Below are 17,798 nucleotides of genomic sequence, written 5' to 3' on the forward strand. Positions count from 1 at the left end.
CCAGAGCTCCTTGCGACCCACATTCATGTTTCGGGGACTTTTTTGTTTAAAAGCCAAAAGTTGGGGATTGACTGTTTTCTGCAATGTTTTAAATATGTGCACCCATCGCCAGGACTCAAATGGACCTGAGCAGTGATGCACTTGTCTTCCATGGTCTTCCGGGTCTTTTGGTGTTGCTGAGCTCACTGGTGCATTCCCTCTTTTTAAGAATGTTCCAAACAGTTGTTTTGGCCACACCTAATGTTTTTGCTATCTCTCTCATAGGTTTGTTTTGTTTTTTTCAGCCTAATGATGGCTTGCTTCACTGATAGTGACAGCTCTTTGGATCTCATCTTGAGAGTTGACAGCAACAGATTTCAAATGCAAATAGCACACTTGAAATAAACTCTGGACCTTTTAACTGCTCATTGTAATTGGGATAATGAAGAAATAACACACACCTGGCCATGGAACACCTGGCCGTGGAACAGCTAAGAAGCCAATTGTCCCATTACTTTTGGTCCCTTAACAAGTGGGAGGCACATATGCAAACTGTTGTAATTCCTACACCGTTCACCTGATTTGGATGTAAATACCCTCAAATTAAAGCTGACAGTCTGCAGTTAAATCACATCTTGTTTGTTTAATTTCAAATACATCGTGGTGGTGTATTTAGCCAAATTTTTTAGAATTGTGTCGATGTCCCAATATTTATGGACCTGACTCTATTTAGAACATAAGCTCAGAAGCATAACTACTGTCACGGTTTTCAAACAAGTGTCGGCGTTCCGGAGATCTCAAAGCGCATGCACCAGAGAACGTCCAACGAAAGATCATAGCCGGTGAATGTGCAAGCCCAGTGGGGAGAATTCCAACATGAAGTTATACGGCCAAGTCAAGAGTGAATGTGTCCAGCAGAACAGTGAGTAACACTGACACATTATTAAAAGGTGGATGAAAGTAAGTGTCACAATATTAAGAGCTGTATTGACGAATGTGAGTGCCACATGAACACAACAGGTGCCACACGAAGGCTGAATGCAAGAAGCACTATGTGAATATATCGAGGGCTGCATAAATACAGAGACTATTCTGATATACTTTTGACATACGCAGCTGAATAAATCACATGTAACTGCATCCATCCTACTCACATACTAACTGTGGACCTAATCAAAATTGGCTACAATAATAACCGGACTATACAAGTGTTTTTATTAGCACCTCAAATACCAACTAACAATATATGTGAAGTTAACCGATTTATGTGGTAGCATCCAATATTTCACTTATATTAACTGTTGACTAACAGCATAATAAAAACCTGGTAACAGCACATTTGAAGCTACCTGCCACATTAGTGCCAAAATTATTTAATAACAAAAATGCTGGTAGACAACGTGAAAATAATACGCTTCTGAGCTATGTTCCATTGATAACATCACGAGATTACAGCAAATCCAACATAACCAATATAACTACGGTCAAGTACAATATATGTCCTTTACGGCCTACTGGAGTAAATGTGGTTCCTGCCCAGCCGCACCAGCAACTTGGCCAGGTGACGCCTCTTCCACCTCCACGTTCTCACGCCGTTGGTCCTGCGACAATGTCCGTCTCTGCCTCCTAATCATCCACCATGTCCTAAGCCTCCACTGCATGGACAATTCAGTGCTCCTCCAATACACCACATCTGCAGGGCACGACGGTGTCACGCTGTTCCGCACCAAGTTTTCCTGGGCGAACGGAGTCACACGGGAGGAACTGCTCTGCGTCCTTCATCAAGAAATCAAATCCTGGCTTTGTCCTCGAAAACTCAAAATCGGAACCGTGCTGACCGACAATTGGAAGAACATGGTGTTGGCGCTGCATCAAGGACGGTGGAGGAGGAGTGTTCAATCTGGTTGTGAAGTGATTCCTAAAGGCTTCACCATCTGCAAGACATCCTGAAAATGGCCAGGAAACTTTGCATGCACTTCAGCCACTCGTACACCGCAAAGTACACCCTACTTGCCAACCGCTGAGAGGGAGGACAAACTGAACTAGTATCGAGCCATCCTATGTAGTCAGTTGACCACTGCCTATGTGTGCCATCGCCCATCATCATGCAGGTATGACTGGGGGGGCACTCTGCGCTAATGGTCCACTACCGTGGCTGCCGGGGGGTGGGGGGCAGGAGCTGTACTAGCTCCATCAGCAGCAACTTAAGTCTAGAGTCACTGATGAGCAGTTTTCTTCACCCGCCTACTGAAGAAACTACTCATTAGCAGCAGCAGGTAGACATAGAGAAGAACCTGAACCAGCAGGTTGTGGCATACTTGGACTTCACCCTGCCACCCCACATCAAAGATCCCCTGGACTACTGGGCAGCTAAACTCGATTGTGGCCACACCTGTCGGAGTTTGCCCTGGACAAGATTTCCTGCCCGGCCAGCAGTGTGGCATCAGAGCGGGTGTTTAGTGCAGGAGGGGCCATAGTTACCCGAAGGAGAACTTGTCTGTCCACCCAAAATGTGGAGAAACTGACCTTTGTGAAGTGGAATCAGTCATGGAGCCATGGTGCCACACCTAAACTTTGTCAAAAGAGACCTGTTTCTTCTTGCTACCACTTGCTACCTGCCTGCTGCAAGGTGCTCCTACTGCCACCTACCATCTTCACCTACTGGTATTGCCTCCCACCTCACCACTCTGTCACTGGGCCACTCTGTGGTCTTCTCATGCCGCTGCCACCTCACCACTCTGTGTTCTTCTCATGCTGCTGCCACCTCACCACTCTGTGGTCTCCTCATGTTGCTGCCACCTCAACACTCTGTCATTGGGCCACTCTGTGGTGTCCTCAAGCTGCTGCCACCTCAACATTTTGTCATTGGGCCACTCTGGTCTCCTCATGCTGCTGCCACCTTACCACTATGTGACTGGGCCACTCTGTGGTCTCCTAATGCTGCTGCCACCTCACCACTATGTCAATGGGCCACTCTGTGATCTCCTCATGCTGCTGCCACCTCACCACTCTGTGGTCTCCTCATGCTACTGCCAGCTCACAACTCTGTGGTCTCCTCATGCTGCTGCCACCTCAATACTCTGTGGTCTCCTCATGCTGCTGCCACCTCAGCACTCTGTAGTCTCCTCATGCTGCTGCTACCTCACCAATCTGTCACTGGGCCACTCTGTAGACTTCTCATGCTGTCCCCATCCTCCCCATTCCATGACTGGGCCACTATTTTGCCTTTTTGGCCTGGTTGACATCATCATTTATTTGACCCTTCTTATGATCTGTCAGAAGGAAGGAAAAATGAGACGCACAACGGATGTAGCAGCTGTAAGGCCTGCATAACATGGCCCCTATTTTGCATCAGAATTGGCTTATTTGGTAGCCAAAGGCAGGAGTGCGTACAAAACACAGAAGACATGCAAATATTCCATTCATGTGTCATCTCTGTTTTGGATCCGCTCCTGTTTTTTTTTTTTTTTGCTTTAGCAATACTGATGGATTACTGACCAAATGCTGACCAAGTGAAAACAGGATCCGTTTTTTGGGAGTTATTGTTCTGACAGATCAGATGAAGGGCAAAATAATCAGTGACGCCAACACAAACTTACTGCTGACACCCTTTCCACTCTGTCAGGGGGGCTCTACTTGTATAAGCATTTAATAGAACTGGTTCTGTAGAAATCTATGTGGAATCAGCTGGCAACTAGGCCTCACGCTATAGTATGATCTTGGGCCTCTGCACAGTTCTTTATACCTGGCACTAACATTGACCTGTAAGGCTTGAGTTATTTGGTCACATTTGGCCCCATAACTGCCCAAATAAGTGAAGTGTGCAGTGATTCTAAGAGTGATGCCTGTCATCTGCGTTTCAACCGACCAAATCAAATTTTTTAGAAATTCGCTAATCTCTAGTCATAAAGTTATCCTGTCTATTAGGTTTCTATGGTTACCGTCCCTGATTAAATGTTTAAATATGCCATATACAAGAATTCTACATTTTGCTTCTTCAGTTTCCTTGACCTTCAGCTTTATTGTTCTATGCTGTTACACATGTTCTTGTAAATCATTCATACCTAGCTTTTAACTGAAGAAAGAAAATAGTCAGCACTGAGGTTCAGTCCCATCATGTCTAGCACTATAGGGATGCTAATCCCATAGAATCCAAATTATATAAAGATCACAGCTAGGGATGAGCGAACTCGAACTGTATAGTTCGGGTTCGTACCGAATTTTGGGGTGTCCATGACACGGACCCGAACGGGTCGGGTTCGGTGTTCGTCGCTTTCTTGGCGCTTTTGTGACGCTTTCTTGGCGTTTTTGAAAGGCTGCAAAGCAGCCAATCAACAAGCGTCATACTACTTGCCCCAAGAGGCCGTCACAGCCATGCCTACTATTGGCATGGCTGTGATTGGCCAGAGCACCATGTGACCCAGCCTCTATTTAAGCTGGAGTCACATAGCGCCGCCCGTCACTCTGCCCTGATAAGCGTAGGGAGAGGTTGCGGCTGCGACAGTAGGGCGAGATTAGGCAGATTAACTCCTCCAAAGGACTTGATTAATCGATCGATCTGCAGCTGTGCATCATTGAGCTGCTGAAATTCAATTGCTCACTGTTTTTAGGCTGCCCAGACCGTTTGTCAGTCACTTTTTTCTGGGGTGATCGGCGGCCATTTTGTGTCTTGTGGTGCGCCAGCACAAGCTGCGACCAAGTGCATTTAACCCTCAATGGTGTGGTTGTTTTTTGGCTAAAGCCTACATCAGGGTGAAGCTGTCACACCAAGTGCATTTAACCAGCAATAGTCTGTTTATTTTTTGGCCATATACTACATCAGGGGCAAGCTGCGCCTGTCACCAAGTGCATTTAACCCTCAATGGTGTGGTTGTTTTTTGGCTAAAGCCTACATCAGGGTGAAGCTGTCACACCAAGTGCATTTAACCAGCAATAGTCTGTTAATTTTTTGGCCATATACTAAATCAGGGCAAGCTGCGCCCGTCACCAAGTGCATTTAACCCTCAGTAGTGTGGTTGGTCAAGCTGTCACACCAAGTGCATTTAACCAGCAATAGTCTGTTAATTTTTTGGCCATATACTACATCAGGGGCAAGCTGCGCCCGTCACCAAGTGCATTTAACCCTCAGTAGTGTGGTTGGTCAAGCTGTCACACCAAGTGCATTTAACCAGCAATAGTCTGTTCATTTTTTGGCCATATACTACATCAGGGGCAAGCTGCGCCCGTCACCAAGTGCATTTAACCCTCAGTAGTGTGGTTGGTCAAGCTGTCACACCAAGTGCATTTAACCAGCAATAGTCTGTTCATTTTTTGGCCATATACTACATCAGGGGCAAGCTGCGCCTGCCACCAAGTCCATTTAACCCTCAATGGTGTGGTTATTTTTGTCTAAAGCCTACATCAGGGTGAAGCTGTCACACCAAGTGCATTTAACCAGCAATAGTCTGTTCATTTTTTGGCCATATACTACATCAGGGGCAAGCTGCGCCCGTCACCAAGTGCATTTAACCCTCAGTAGTGTGGTTGGTCAAGCTGTCACACCAAGTGCATTTAACCAGCAATAGTGTGGTTATTTTTTGGCCATATCCCAGTCTAATTCTGTCACTAAATCCATACCGGTCACCCAGCGCCTAAATACTAGGCCTCAAATTTATATCCCGCTAAATCTGTCGTTACCGCTGTACTGTTGTGGCTGGGCAAGTTATTTAGTGTCCGTCAAAGCACATTTTTTGTTCTGGGTTGAAATACAATTCCCAATTTAGCAATTTCATAATTTAGTGGTTCCTGCTATATCAGAGCTATTTGAAATCTATCCCTAAAAGGGTATATAATATTCAAGGTGCACATAGGGTCATTCAGAATAACTTCACACACACGCTACTGTGCATTTCCAAGTCTAATTCTGTTAGTAAATCCATACCGGTCACCCAGCGCCTAAATACTAGGCCTCAAATTTATATCCCGCTAAATCTGTCGTTACCGCTGTACTGTTGTGGATGGGCAAGTTATTTAGTGTCCGTCAAAGCACATTTTTTGTTCTGGGTTGAAATACAATTCCCAATTTAGCAATTTCATAATTTAGTGGTTTCTGCTATATCAGAGCTATTTGAAATCTATCCCTAAAAGGGTATATAATATTCAAGGTGCACATAGGGTCATTCAGAATAACTTCACACACACGCTACTGTGCATTTCCAAGTCTAATTCTGTTAGTAAATCCATACCGGTCACCCAGCGCCTAAATACTAGGCCTCAAATTTATATCCCGCTAAATCTGTCGTTACCGCTGTACTGTTGTGGCTGGGCAAGTTATTTAGTGTCCGTTAAAGCACATTTTTTGTTCAGGGTTGAAATACAATTCCCAATTTAGCAATTTCATAATTTAGTGGTTTCTGCTATATCAGAGCTATTTGAAATCTATCCCTAAAAGGGTATATAATATTCAAGGTGCACATAGGGTCATTCAGAATAACTTCACACACACGCTACTGTGCATTTCCAAGTCTAATTCTGTCACTAAATCCATACCGGTCACCCAGCGCCTAAATACTAGGCCTCAAATTTATATCCCGCTGAATTTGAATACAATACATTGGGCCAAATAATATTTTTGTTGTTGTGGTGAACCATAACAATGAGGAAAACATCTAGTAAGGGACGCGGACGTGGACATGGTCGTGGTGGTGTTAGTGGACCCTCTGGTGCTGGCAGAGGACGTGGCCGTTCTGCCACATCCACACGTCCTAGTGTACCAACTACCTCAGGTCCCAGTAGCCGCCAGAATTTACAGCGATATATGGTGGGGCCCAATGCCGTTCTAAGGATGGTAAGGCCTGAGCAGGTACAGGCATTAGTCAATTGGGTGGCTGTCATGGAACCATGAACCAGACGTACAACAAGAGATAAGTGGAAAATAAGAAGGCTTTATTGAAAAGCAAGCCGTAAGCAAAAGTCCAAACGGATGGCTAAACCGAAGCAGGGTCTTGCGTAGACAGAGGTCAGGAACCAGAAGGGTAGTCAGACGAAGCCAGGATCAGGAACCAACGGGGTAGTCAGACGAAGCCAGGATCAGGAACCAACGGGGTAGTCAGACGAGGCCAGGATCAGGAACCAGAAGCAGCAGCAGTCTTAGAAGCATGTGAACACAGGAGGACCAAGCAAGGAACTGAAGCCACAGACCTCCTATATATATGAGCTAGGCATCCAGCTCCTCCCAGTGGGAAGGAGAAGCCGCAGGGTGGGAGGCTACAAGAAACCCAGAAACCAAGATGGCCGCCAGCACATGTCAAACGAAGGAGAACAGTGAGAAGGTAAGACCATGACAGTACCTCCCCCTCAAGGGCCCCTCCTCCGCGGAGTAAGGAACGGTTTCTGAGGGAAGCGTGCGTGGAAGGCTCGGAGCAAAGCAGGAGCATGGACATCTGCGGATGGAACCCAGGAACGCTCCTCTGGACCATAACCACGCCAATGGACCAAAAACTGCAACCGACCGCGGACCAGGCGTGAGTCCAGGATATTGCTCACCTCATATTCCTCACGATTGCCCACTTGGACCGGACGGGGCCAAAGAACCAAGGAAGTGAAACGATTACACACCAATGGCTTCAACAGGGAGACATGAAACACGTTGGAGATCCGCATGCCAGGAGGAAGCGCAAGGGCATAGGCTACCAGGTTTACCCTGCGAAGCACTCGGAAGGGACCAACAAAGCGAGGCGCCAGCTTGGGAGTGGGCACTCGAAGGTTGAGGTTGCGGGTGGACAACCATACACGGTCTCCGACCTGGTAGGAAGGAGCGGGCGCTCGTCTGCGATCAGCCTGGAGTCTCTGGCGCTGTGCAGAGACCTCAAGGGACCTCTGGATCTGTACCCAAGAAGCACGTAGGACGGAAAGGTGATCCTCCACAGCCGGAATATCCTGGGGAGAGAATACCTCCGGTAACACGGCAGGTTGGAACCCATAATTGGCCATGAAGGGAGACGTCCCAGAGGAAGAGTTCACTGCCGTGTTCCTGGCAAACTCAGCCCAAGGCAGGAGGTCAACCCAATTGTCTTGGTGATCGGAGACATAGCAACGAAGGAATTGCTCCAAGGCCTGATTGGATCGTTCTGCGGCCCCATTGGACTGAGGGTGGTAGGCCGAGGAGAAAGAGAGATGAATCCCCAACTGGGAGCAAAAGGCGCGCCAGAACCTGGACACAAACTGACTCCCCCGATCCGACACAATCTCCTTGGGCAAACCGTGCAACCGGAAGACCTCCCTGGCGAAAATCGTGGCCAACTCTTGTGCAGAGGGTAACTTCTTGAGAGGAACACAGTGGCACATTTTGGAAAACCGATCCACAATCATGAGAATGACCGTATGGCCTCGGGATGCAGGGAGGTCCACAATGAAATCCATCCCCAGGTGTGACCATGGGCGCTCCCCGGTGGCTATGGGTTGCAAAAGGCCCAACGGAAGGTGCCGAGGGGACTTACTCTGGGCACAAACGGAGCATGCCGCTACATATGCGGCGATGTCGGAACGTAGAGAAGGCCACCAGAACAGACGTGAAACAGCCCAGGACAGCTGATTCTTTCCAGGATGCCCCGCGGCCTTGGAGTTATGGTAGGTTCGCAACAACCGAATGCGCAACTCCTCAGGCACAAAACACCTGCCGTTGGGTCTCCCAGAGGGAGCACCAGATTGAGCCGCCAAAATCTGCTCACCCAGGGGAGAGGTCAGGCTGGTGCGAATGGCGGCCAGGATCTGTTTCGGAGGTATGACCGAAGTCGGAATCGACTCCTCCCTGGACAGCTCGGAGTACTGCCGTGATAAGGATCCGCTCTGATGTTCTTGGAACCGGGTAGGTAGGAGACCACGTAATTAAAACGTGACAAGAACAGAGCCCATCTGGCCTGATGTGGTGTCAATCTCTTGGCCTCAGAAAGGTAGGTCAGATTCTTGTGGTCCGTCAGGATGAGAACCGGAACCACCGAACCCTCGAGCAAGTGCCTCCATTCTTTAAGGGCCTGCACGATGGCCAATAACTCCCTGTCACCAATCTGATAGTTGCACTCCGCGGAAGACAGTTTCCGGGAGTAAAACCCACAAGGAAGCAGAGGACCCTCTGGTGTTCTACGCTGAGACAGGAGGGCGCCTACTCCCGTCTCAGACGCGTCCACCTCGAGGACAAAGGGCAACCCAGGGTTGGGATGCGACAGAATCGGAGCCGACACAAAGGCGGACTTTAGAGCCTCAAACGCTCGGATGGCCTCGAGCGGCCAGACCTGGAAATTACTGCCCTTCCTGGTCAGATCCGTGAGCGGCTTGGCTAGCATAGAAAAGTCCCTGATGAACTTCCGATAATAATTGGCGAAGCCCAAAAAGCGCTGCAGGGCACGGAGACCACTGGGCTGGGGCCACTGTAAGACAGCCGAAACCTTCTCAGGATCCATGGAGAACCCCTCAGCGGAAATGATGTAACCTAAGAAGGTTACCTGGGATCGGTGAAATTCGCATTTCTCAAGCTTACCGAACAGCCTGTTCTCTCGTAACCGTTGCAACACTCGTCTGACATCCATAATGTGGGCCTCCATGGATTCAGAATATACCAAGATGTCATCCAAATAGACCACCACACACTGCTGCAACAGGTCATGGAAAACATCGTTGATGAATTCCTGGAAGACTGCGGGCGCATTGCACAACCCAAAGGGCATAACCAAGGATTCATAATGACCGGTCCTGGTGTTAAACGCGGTCTTCCACTCATCGCCCGCCTTGATCCTTACCAGGTTATATGCCGCCCTCAGGTCGAGTTTGGTAAAGACCGTGGCCCCTTTGAGGCGATCGAACAGCTCGGAAATCAAGGGTATCGGGTAAGCGTTCTTGATCGTGATGCGATTGAGACCCCTGTAATCGATGCAAGGCCTCAACTCACCGCCCTTCTTTTTCACAAAGAAAAATCCAGCCCCTGCCGGGGACGAGGATTTGCGAATGTGTCCGCGTGAAAGTGCCTCCCTCACGTACTCCTCCATGGCCTCATTCTCCGCTACCGACAGTGGATAGACTTTGCCACGAGGAGGAACGGCACCAGATTGTAACTCTATGGCACAATCGTATGGGCGGTGCGGAGGTAGGACAACCGCGCGCACCTTATCGAATACATCCCGGTACTCTTCGTATTCAGGAGGCAACAGAGAGTCCGAGGAAGTACACAGCAACTTGACAGGCCCATGGATGCAACTAGCCCCACACTGCGGTGACCACGAGAGGATCTCGGCCGATCTCCAATCGAAAGTCGGATTATGCTTCTGGAGCCAGGGGTACCCCAAGACCACCAAGTAGTGTGGAGACGAAATCACCTGAAAACAGACCGACTCTCTGTGAACGGCACCAATGGCTATCCCCACTGGAAGGGTCTCATGAGTTACGTGTGGCGGCAGAAGGGGTCTGCCGTCTATCGCCTCAAGAGCCAGTGGGGAACCTCGAGGCTGCAGAGGAATGGAATTGGCGGCAGCGAACACACTATCAATGAACAAACCACCAGCACCAGAGTCCACCAACGCCTGGGTCGTCACCGAGCCCCCGACCCAGGAGAGGACAACAGTGATCAGTGGTTTGTCAACACGGGAAACCGGGGACGAGGAGACTCCACCCAAGATCTGCCCCCGACAGGATCTCAGGTGCGAGCGTTTCCCGGACGGTTCGGACATGCCAACCGAAAATGCCCACCGAGACCACAGTACATGCATCGGCCCTCGCGTCTCCGGAGTACCCTCTCCCCCTCGGACAGGCGAGCAAACCCCAGCTGCATGGGTTCACCCCCAGACAAGTCATCCCCAGGAGGCGTGGGAGGAGAGGGAGGCACGGGTGGGACAGCAAACGTAGGCGCCAATCTGTTAGAAGACCTCCGCAGGCTCTCCTTAAAGGAAGGTCTCTCCCTGAGTCTGGTGTCAATCAAAATCAGGAAAGAAATAAGAGACTCGAGCTCCACTGGTAGGTCCTTAGCTGCAACCTCATCCTTCAAGGCATCCGAAAGACCATGAGAGAAAGCAGCGACCAGAGCCTCATTATTCCAGCCCACCTCTGCTGCCAGGGTACGAAACTCAATGGCGTATTCAGCTACGGATCGTGAACCCTGTCTGATGGACATAAGGAGCTTCGCAGCAGAGGCAGCACGAGCCGGCACATCGAATACCTTCCGAAGAGAAGCAACAAAACCGGAAAACTCGGCAACCACCGGATTGTTGTTCTCCCATAAAGGGCTGGCCCAGGCCAAGGCCTTGTCCGAGAGCAGCGAGATCAAGAAGCCCACCTTTGATCTCTCAGTAGGAAAGGCATGTGGCAGCAACTCGAAATAAATGCCCACCTGGTTAAGGAAACCTCGGCACTGAGTTGGACTCTCCCCCAAAGCGCTGTGGAAGGGGGGCAGAACCGGTCATACCCCGAGACACCGCAGGCGCAGCAACAGGTGTCGGGGTAGACTCTGGCGCAACAACCGGAGCGGCAGTAGGAACGGGCCCAGGAGCGACAACCGACCCATCGGCAACGGAAGCGAAATGAGCCGTGCGTTCAAGCAGGGTTTGCAACGCCACAGCGAACCGACCCAACAGGTGATCCTGCTGATCAAGTCTGGCAACCAGCGTAGGTAGCGAGGATGGCCCTGTACCGTCAGAATTCATGGCTTGGTCCTAATGTCATGGAACCATGAACCAGACGTACAACAAGAGATAAGTGGAAAATAAGAAGGCTTTATTGAAAAGCAAGCCGTAAGCAAAAGTCCAAACGGATGGCTAAACCGAAGCAGGGTCTTGCGTAGACAGAGGTCAGGAACCAGAAGGGTAGTCAGACGAAGCCAGGATCAGGAACCAACGGGGTAGTCAGACGAAGCCAGGATCAGGAACCAACGGGGTAGTCAGACAAAGCCAGGATCAGGAACCAACGGGGTAGTCAGATGAGGCCAGGATCAGGAACCAGAAGCAGCAGCAGTCTTAGAAGCATGTGAACACAGGAGGACCAAGCAAGGAACTGAAGCCACAGACCTCCTATATATATGAGCTAGGCATCCAGCTCCTCCCAGTGGGAAGGAGAAGCCGCAGGGTGGGAGGCTACAAGAAACCCAGAAACCAAGATGGCCGCCAGCACATGTCAAACGAAGGAGAACAGTGAGAAGGTAAGACCATGACAGTGGCCGACAGTGGATCCAGCACATTCACATTATCTCCCACCCAGTCTTCTGCAGAAAGCGCACAGATGGCGCCTGAAAACCAACCCCATCAGTCTGTCACATCACCCCCATGCATATCAGGGAAACTGTCTGAGCCTCAAGTTATGCAGCAGTCTCTTATGCTGTTTGAAGACTCTGCTGGCAGGGTTTCCCAAGGGCATCCACCTAGCCCTTCCCCAGCGGTGGAAGACATAGACTGCACTGACGCACAACCACTTATGTTTCCTGATGATGAGGACATGGGAATACCACCTCAGCATGTCTCTGATGATGACGAAACACAGGTGCCAACTGCTGCGTCTTTCTGCAGTGTGCAGACTGAACAGGAGGTCAGGGATCAAGACTGGGTGGAAGACGATGCAGGGGACGATGAGGTCCTAGACCCCACATGGAATGAAGGTCGTGCCACTGACTTTCACAGTTCGGAGGAAGAGGCAGTGGTGAGACCGAGCCAACAGCGTAGCAAAAGAGGGAGCAGTGGGCAAAAGCAGAACACCCGCCGCCAAGAGACTCCGCCTGCTACTGACCGCTGCCATCTGGGACCGAGCACCCCAAAGGCAGCTTCAAGGAGTTCCCTGGCATGGCACTTCTTCAAACAATGTGCTGACGACAAGACCCGAGTGGTTTGCACGCTGTGCCATCAGAGCCTGAAGCGAGGCATTAACGTTCTGAACCTGAGCACAACCTGCATGACCAGGCACCTGCATGCAAAGCATGAACTGCAGTGGAGTAAACACCTTAAAACCAAGGAAGTCACTCAGGCTCCCCCTGCTACCTCTTCTGCTGCTGCCGCCTCGGCCTCTTCTGCTGCTGCCGCCTCGGCCTCTTCCTCCGCCTCTGGAGGAACGTTGGCACCTGCCGCCCAGCAAACAGGGGATGTACCACCAACACCACCACCACCTCCGTCACCAAGCGTCTCAACCATGTCACACGGCAGCGTTCAGCTCTCCATCTCACAAACATTTGAGAGAAAGCGTAAATTCCCACCTAGCCACCCTCGATCCCTGGCCCTGAATGCCAGCATTTCTAAACTACTGGCCTATGAAATGCTGTCATTTAGGCTGGTGGACACAGACAGCTTCAAACAGCTCATGTCGCTTGCTGTCCCACAGTATGTTGTTCCCAGCCGCCACTACTTCTCCAAGAGAGCCGTGCCTTCCCTGCACAACCAAGTATCCGATAAAATCAAGTGTGCACTGCGCAACGCCATCTGTAGCAAGGTCCACCTAACCACAGATACGTGGACCAGTAAGCACGGCCAGGGACGCTATATCTCCCTAACTGCACACTGGGTAAATGTAGTGGCAGCTGGGCCCCAGGCGGAGAGCTGTTTGGCGCACGTCCTTCCGCCGCCAAGGATCGCAGGGCAACATTCTTTGCCTCCTGTTGCCACCTCCTCCTTCTCGGCTTCCTCCTCCTCTTCTTCCACCTGCTCATCCAGTCAGCCACACACCTTCACCACCAACTTCAGCACAGCCCGGGGTAAACGTCAGCAGGCCATTCTGAAACTCATATGTTTGGGGGACAGGCCCCACACCGCACAGGAGTTGTGGCGGGGTATAGAACAACAGACCGACGAGTGGTTGCTGCCGGTGAGCCTCAAGCCCGGCCTGGTGGTGTGTGATAATGGGCGAAATCTCGTTGCAGCTCTGGGACTAGCCAATTTGACGCACATCCCTTGCTTGGCGCATGTGCTGAATTTGGTGGTGCAGAAGTTCATTCACAACTACCCCGACATGTCAGAGCTGCTGCATAAAGTGCGGGCCGTCTGTTCGCGCTTCCGGCGTTCACATCCTGCTGCTGCTCGCCTGTCTGCGCTACAGCGTAACTTCGGCCTTCCCGCTCACCGCCTCATATGCGACGTGCCCACCAGGTGGAACTCCACCTTGCACATGCTGGACAGACTGTGCGAGCAGCAGCAGGCCATAGTGGAGTTTCAGCTGCAGCACGCACGGGTCAGTCGCACTACAGAACAGCACCACTTCACCACCAATGACTGGGCCTCCATGCGAGACCTGTGTGCCCTGTTGCGCTGTTTCGAGTACTCCACCAACATGGCCAGTGGCGATGACGCCGTTATCAGCGTTACAATACCACTTCTATGTCTCCTTGAGAAAACACTTAGGGCGATGATGGAAGAGGAGGTGGCCCAGGAGGAGGAGGAGGAGGAGGAGGAAGAGGGGTCATTTTTAGCACTTTCAGGCCAGTCTCTTCGAAGTGACTCAGAGGGAGGTTTTTGGCAACAGCAGAGGCCAGGTACAAATGTGGCCAGCCAGGGCCCACTACTGGAGGACGAGGAGGACGAGGATGAGGAGGAGGTGGATGAGGATGAAGCATGGTCACAGCGGGGTGGCACCCAACGCAGCTCGGGTCCATCACTGGTGCGTGGCTGGGGGGAAAGGCAGGACGATGACGATACGCCTCCCACAGAGGACAGCTTGTCCTTACCCCTGGGCAGCCTGGCACACATGAGCGACTACATGCTGCAGTGCCTGCGCAACGACAGCAGAGTTGCCCACATTTTAACCTGTGTGGACTACTGGGTTGCCACCCTGCTGGATCCACGCTACAAAGACAATGTGCCCACCTTACTTCCTGCACTGGAGCGTGATGGGAAGATGCGCGAGTACAAGCGCACGTTGGTAGACGCGCTACTGAGAGCATTCCCAAATGTCACAGGGGAACAAGTGGAAGCCCAAGGCCAAGGCAGAGGAGGAGCAAGAGGTCGCCAAGGCAGCTGTGTCACGGCCAGCTCCTCTGAGGGCAGGGTTAGCATGGCAGAGATGTGGAAAACTTTTGTCAACACGCCACAGCTAACTGCACCACCACCTGATACGCAACGTGTTAGCAGGAGGCAACATTTCACTAACATGGTGGAACAGTACGTGTGCACACCCCTCCACGTACTGACTGATGGTTCGGCCCCATTCAACTTCTGGGTCTCTAAATTCTCCACGTGGCCAGAGCTAGCCTTTTATGCCTTGGAGGTGCTGGCCTGCCCGGCGGCCAGCGTTTTGTCTGAACGTGTATTCAGCACGGCAGGGGGCGTCATTACAGACAAACGCAGCCGCCTGTCTACAGCCAATGTGGACAAGCTGACGTTCATAAAAATGAACCAGGCATGGATCCCACAGGACCTGTCCGTCCCTTGTCCAGATTAGACATTAACTACCTCCCCTTAACCATATATTATTGGACTCCAGGGCACTTCCTCATTCAATCCTATTTTTATTTTCATTTTACCATTATATTGCGAGGCTACCCAAAGTTGAATGAACCTCTCCTCTGTCTGGGTGCCAGGGCCTAAATATATGCCAATGGACTGTTCCAATGTTGGGTGACGTGAAGCCTGATTCTCTGCTATGACATGAAGACTGATTCTCTGCTTTGACATGAAGACTGATTCTCTGCTGACATGAAGCCAGATTGTCTGTTACGGGACCTCTCTCCTCTGCCTGGGTGCTGGGCCTAAATTTATGACAATGGACTGTTGCAGTGGTGGCTGACGTGAAGCCTGATTCTCTGCTATGACATGCAGACTGATTCTCTGCTGACATGAAGCCAGATCCTCTGTTACGGGACCTCTCTCCTCTGCCTGGGTGCTGGGCCTAAATTTATGAAAATGGACTGTTGCAGTGGTGGGTGACGTGAAGCCTGATTCTCTGCTATGATATGAAGACTGATTCTCTGCTGACATGAAGCCAGATCCTCTGTTACGGGACCTCTCTCCTCTGCCTGGGTGCTGGGCCTAAATATCTGACAATGGACTGTTGCATTGGTGGCTGACGTGAAGCCTGATTCTCTGCTATGACATGCAGACTAATTCTCTGCTGACATGAAGCCAGATTGTCTGTTACGGGACCTCTCTCCTCTGCTTGGGTGCTGGGCCTAAATTTATGAAAATGGACTGTTGCAGTGGTGGGTGACGTGAAGCCTGATTCTCTGCTATGACATGAAGACTGATTCTCTGCTGACATGAAGCCAGATTGTCTGTTACGGGACCTCTCTCCTCTGCCTGGGTGCTGGGCCTAAATTTATGAAAATGGACTCTTACAGTGGTGGGTGACGTGAAGCCTGATTCTCTGCTATGACATGAAGACTGATTCTCTGCTGACATGAAGCCAGATTGTCTGTTACGGGACCTCTCTCCTCTGCCTGGGTGCTGGGCCTAAATTTATGAAAATGGACTCTTACAGTGGTGGGTGACGTGAAGCCTGATTCTCTGCTATGACATGAAGACTGATTCTCTGCTGACATGAAGCCAGATTGTCTGTTACGGGACCTCTCTCCTCTGCCTGGGTGCTGGGCCTAAATTTATGACAATGGACTGTTGCAGTGGTGGGTGACGTGAAGCCTGATTCTCTGCTATGATATGAAGACTGATTCTCTGCTGACATGAAGCCAGATCCTCTGTTACGGGACCTCTCTCCTCTGCCTGGGTGCTGGGCCTAAATTTATGAAAATGGACTGTTGCAGTGGTGGGTGACGTGAAGCCTGATTCTCTGCTATGATATGAAGACTGATTCTCTGCTGACATGAAGCCAGATCCTCTGTTACGGGACCTCTCTCCTCTGCTTGGGTGCTGGGCCTAAATATCTGACAATGGACTGTTGCATTGGTGGCTGACGTGAAGCCTGATTCTCTGCTATGACATGCAGACTAATTCTCTGCTGACATGAAGCCAGATTGTCTGTTACGGAACCTCTCTCCTCTGCCTGGGTGCCGGGGCCTAAATATCTGAGAATGGACTGTTCCAGTGGTGGGTGACGGGAAGCCAGATTCTCTGCTATGGGACCTCTCTCCAATTGATTTTGGTTAATTTTTATTTATTTAATTTTTATTTTAATTCATTTCCCTATCCACATTTGTTTGCAGGGGATTTACCTACATGTTGCTGCCGTTTGCAGCCCTCTAGCCCTTTCCTGGGCTGTTTTACAGCCGTTTTAGTGCCGAAAAGTTTGGGTCCCCATTGACTTCAATGGGGTTCGGGTTCGGGACGAAGTTCGGATCGGGTTCGGATCCCGAACCCGAACATTTTCGGGAAGTTCGGCCGAACTTCTCGAACCCGAACATCCAGGTGTTCGCTCAACTCTAATCACAGCATCCCAGGAACTTCTTGGTGTAGATTATTAATTATGCAATGTCACCTACATAAATGTGCAATGTTTCATTAGAACAATCACCTTTCTTCAAGCATATCAGTTTATAAAGTGTGTGTAGATAGATAGATAGATAGATAGATACAGTGGGATGCGAAAGTTTGGGCAACCTTGTTAATAGTCATGATTTTCCTGTATAAATCATTGGTTGTTATGATAAAAAATGTCAGTTAAATATATCATATAGGAGACACATACAGTGATATTTGAGAAGTGAAATGAAGTTTATTGGATTTGCAGAAAGTGTGCTATAATTGTTTAAACAAAATTAGGCAGGTGCATAAATTTGGGCACCACAAAAAAAAAATGAAATCAATATTTAGTAGACCCTCCTTTTGCAGAAATTACAGCCTCTAAACACTTCCTGTAGGTTCCAATGAGAGTCTGGATTCTGCTTGAAGGTATTTTGGACCATTCCTCTTTACAAAAAATCTTTAGTTCATTCAGGT

Source organism: Bufo gargarizans, chromosome 2, assembly GCF_014858855.1.
Source record: "Bufo gargarizans isolate SCDJY-AF-19 chromosome 2, ASM1485885v1, whole genome shotgun sequence".
In the NCBI taxonomy this organism is placed as follows: domain Eukaryota; kingdom Metazoa; phylum Chordata; class Amphibia; order Anura; family Bufonidae; genus Bufo; species Bufo gargarizans.